Source organism: Oncorhynchus mykiss, chromosome 12 (genome assembly GCF_013265735.2).
Source record: "Oncorhynchus mykiss isolate Arlee chromosome 12, USDA_OmykA_1.1, whole genome shotgun sequence".
NCBI lineage: Eukaryota > Metazoa > Chordata > Actinopteri > Salmoniformes > Salmonidae > Oncorhynchus > Oncorhynchus mykiss.
Window position 1 is genome coordinate 84,555,165 of NC_048576.1, and position 4,687 is coordinate 84,559,851.

The following is a 4,687-nucleotide window of genomic DNA, read 5'->3' on the forward strand; positions in this document are numbered from 1 at the left end:
AGTCAACACATCATACATAAAGCCATTATATATAGTCAACACATCATACTAAAGCCATTATATATAGTCAACACATCATACTAAAGCCCTTATAGTCAACACATCATACTAAAGCCATCATAGTCAACACATCATACTAAAGCCATTATATATAGTCAACACATCATACATAAAGCCATCATATATAGTCAACACATCATACATAAAGCCATTATATATAGTCAACACATCATACTAAAGCCATTATATATAGTCAACACATCATACTAAAGCCCTTATAGTCAACACATCATACTAAAGCCATTATATATAGTCAACACATCATACTAAAGCCCTTATAGTCAACACATCATACTAAAGCCATTATATATAGTCAACACATTATACTAAAGCCATTATATATAGTCAACACATTATACTAAAGCCATTATATATAGTCAACACATCATACTAAAGTCATTATATATAGTCAACACATCATACTAAAGCCCTTATAGTCAACACATCATACTAAAGCCATTATATGTAGTCAACACATCATACTAAAGCCCTTATAGTCAACACATCATACTAAAGCCATTATAGTCAACACATCATACTAAAGCCATTATATATAGTCAACACATCATACTAAAGCCATTATAGTCAACACATCATACTAAAGCCATTATAGTCAACACATCATACTAAAGCCATTATATATAGTCAACACATCATACTAAAGCCATTATAGTCAACACATCATACTAAAGCCATTATATATAGTCAACACATCATACTAAAGCCATTATATATAGTCAACACATCATACTAAAGCCCTTATATGTAGTCAACACATCATACTAAAGCCCTTATATGTAGTCAACACATCATACTAAAGCCATTATAGTCAACACATCATACTAAAGCCATTATAGTCAACACATCATACTAAAGCCATTATATATAGTCAACACATCATACTAAAGCCATTATATATAGTCAACACATCATACTAAAGCCATTATAGTCAACACATCATAGAAGATCTCTCGCTGTCAGGATATTTAAACCTCTAGAGGGCGGTCTATGCAAAGTCTCCCTCCCGTTTATCCCTTTATAATCAGACACTCAGCCCTGGCTTTCTCATTATAGGCAGTGTGGATTGATTTGATTGCAAGCACTGCATATAACCTGACTATCACTGAACAATGAGGACTGTCTGGAGTTTAGTACTCATGGTGGTGTTTGTAAAAAGTAAGTTACAATATTCTGTGTTAACTAGAATGAATGTTCCATCATTTCCAGTAATTTGTCAGAAGGCATTTGCTACAAATAGGTATATAGACATGTTTTAAGACATCACTGTTCATGTGTATGAATGTTTGCATTCTAAAGTTTTGAGTACTTCATTTCCACAGGTGTTCATGGTCAGACACTGACTGAGTCTGGACCAGTAGTTAAAAAGCCTGGAGAATCACACAAACTGACCTGTACAACTTCTGAGTTCACATTCAGTAGCTATGGGATGAACTGGATCAGACAGGCTCCTGGGAAAGGACTAGAGTGGGTGTCCTATGTTAGCAGTAGCGGTGGCAGCACTTACTACTCCCAGTCTGTTCAGAGTCGTTTCACCATCTCCAGAGACAACAGCAAGCAGCAGGTGTATCTCCAGATGAACAGACTGAAGACTGAAGACTCTGCTGTTTATTATTGTGCCAGAGACACAGTGACACATGAGGCTGCAGCACTGTACAAAAACTGATCAAGCACTTCTCTCACTGTGAGATCATTCTGATCTCCATTAACCTATGGTGCCTCTGTTAATCCTATGGCCCCATAAACACTACAGGAAAGAATAGACACATCATACTCTAAATTATAAACATAATTACACGAAATGCACAACATATACCTGTCATCTTTTGTAAGATAACTAACTGTATGAATATCTTTACATCCATTCAAAGGCAGATGACAACAGCAAATAACCCCAAACATATGCAGTCATTCAGTGAAATGTTTAAAGTTTAAATAAATTCATTAAAAATAAGTACCAATCTTATGCAGATGAAATCCATTATGCAGTCATTTACTGCAATGTGGGAGGCTTATTTGCTTGAAATCAGATTTGAAATGTATGTAATTAAGAACAGAAGGTAACAATGTGGATACAGTACAATAAATGTCATTCATGTAAAATAATCATGTGAAGTATAGATCCCTGTGGGGCTCAATAGATTTTCTCACTCTGTGCTGTTCCAAGAACCAATGCTGATAATACCAACTCTCAAAGATCTCAATCTCTCAGTCTGTATTTAAACCTCTAGAGGGCTGTCTATGCAAAGTCCCCCCCCCCCCCCCCCCCCCCGCTCAGGCCTTCTCATTATACGCAGCTTGGACTGACATTACAACATTACAAGTCCTGTACTAACTAATTATTAGTTATGTTGTCATGGTGATTTCCATACACAGTAAGTAAAGCATTACATGGTGACTGAAGAATGTCTGAGTATCATGGTTAACCTCAAAATGTATGTAAATACCAGATCATCAACTGAGTGTCAACATTTTTGTTTTGCAGGAGTTTGCTGTGATGAGATGGATCAGTCACCTTCTCAGGTGTTAAATTGTCATGTATTGGGGGTATTGGATTGGGGGTATTGACTCTGGTTCAACAGATGCTCCAGGCTACTCAGACTCCCTGAAAGGCCAGTTCTCCCTGACTGAGGACGTCTCCACAAGCAAACAGTTCTTAGAGGCCAAGAGTCTGAGATCAGAGGACTCTGCTGTTTATTATAGTGCTCGAGAGACACTGATTGAAGCTGTTGAAGATGCTGTTCAAAAACCACCCTAAGAATAAGGTTAGCTGGTGTACTACTTCCTCTCTTTGTGTCACACTAGAATAATACTGAGTATCATTACTGTAAATAATACAACATCACAAAGCACTACACAATAAAAGACTCTGGTCAATCTTTCTTGTTGTGCCACATAAACAAGTATTTAACAAAGTATTCAGAACATATGAACCTGTTCCCCATCTCTGAATTCTCTATTTACTCTCTGTGCGATCTTCCCACCCTGCGAGGAGGAGTCAATGCAAAACGCTGAGATCTTCCATCACTACTTATCTCACTGCAGATTGGAGAAGAGGGAATGAAGCTCTGACTAGACTGAGTGTTACACTGATCATCATCTAACATGTTGAACAAAGACTACATAACAGAGCTACTACTGCTGATCAAATGGACTGTCAGGTATCACTTTTTTTAATTTACTTTCAACATATGGTTGTGTGTACTTAAAAAAGCTTTTCTTCAAGTTTGAAATGCTCTCTTTATCAACAGTTGTTCAGGGTCAGAGGCTGATTGAGTCTGGACCAGTAGTTGAAAAAGCCTGAAGAACCAATCAAACTGACGTGTACAGCCTCTGGTTTAGATATACAGTGGAGAGAACAAGTATTTGATACACTGCTGATTTTGCAGGTTTTCCTACTTACAAAGCATGTAGAGGTCTGTAATTGTTATCATATGTACACTTCAACTGTGATAGACGGAATCTAAAACAAAAATCCAGAAAATCACATTGTATGATTTTTAAGTAATTAATTTGCATTTTATTGCATGGAATAAGTATCCTTTAAATTCTCTATTTGGTAGGTCAGGGTGTGACTACGGTAGGAAATCTATTTTTATATTTCTTTGTTGGCCGAGTATGGTTCCCAATCAGAGGCAGCTGTCTGTCATTGTCTCTGATTGGGGATCATACTTAGGCAGCCCTTTTTCCCACCTTCTGCTGTGGGATCTTGTCTTTGTTTGTTGCATGGGTTGCACTCCTAAGCTTTTCGTTCGTTGAGTTGTTTATTGCTTTTTTGGTGGAACATTTTAATAAAGAAAATGGAATCCTACCACGCTGCACCTTGGTCTCATTCGAACGATGGACGTTACACCTATATTGAATTGTGTTATTTGGCATCACCTTAATCCATATAAATAACTAAATTAAAATGATTTATTAGAGGAACAGCATGTTTTATTTTACAGTTCTGTTTTCACTGGTAAATGTGTCTGCATTTGAATGTGTTAGTGTGCCTTCCTGTATTATACCTTTTCTAAAATCTTTATTGCTCCAGAACCAGTTTAAGGTCCACTAGGTTGATTTTAAACTGATATTCACATACTGTTTTTCATACGTACCTACACATAAATGAGTGTAACATTTCTCCTTCAAATCAATCCTCTTACTTTATTTTATTTATTTTTTATTTTACCTTTATTTAACCAGGTAGGCAAGTTGAGAACAAGTTCTCATTTACAATTGCGACCTGGCCAAGATAAAGCAAAGCAGTTCGACAGATACAACAACACAGAGTTACACATGGAGTAAAACAAACATACAGTCAATAATAAAGTATAAACAAGTCTATATACAATGTGAGCAAATGAGGTGAGAAGGGAGGTAAAGGCAAAAAAAGGCCTTGGTGGCAAGGTAAATACAATATAGCAATTAAAACACTGGAATGGTAGTTTTGCAATGGAAGAATGTGCAAAGTAGAAATAAAAATAATGGGGTGCAAAGGAGCAAAATAAATAAATAAATTAAATACAGTTGGGAAAGAGGTAGTTGATAGGGCTAAATTATATGTGGGCTATGTACAGGTGCAGTAATCTGTGAGCTGCTCTGACAGTTGGTGCTTAAAGCTAGT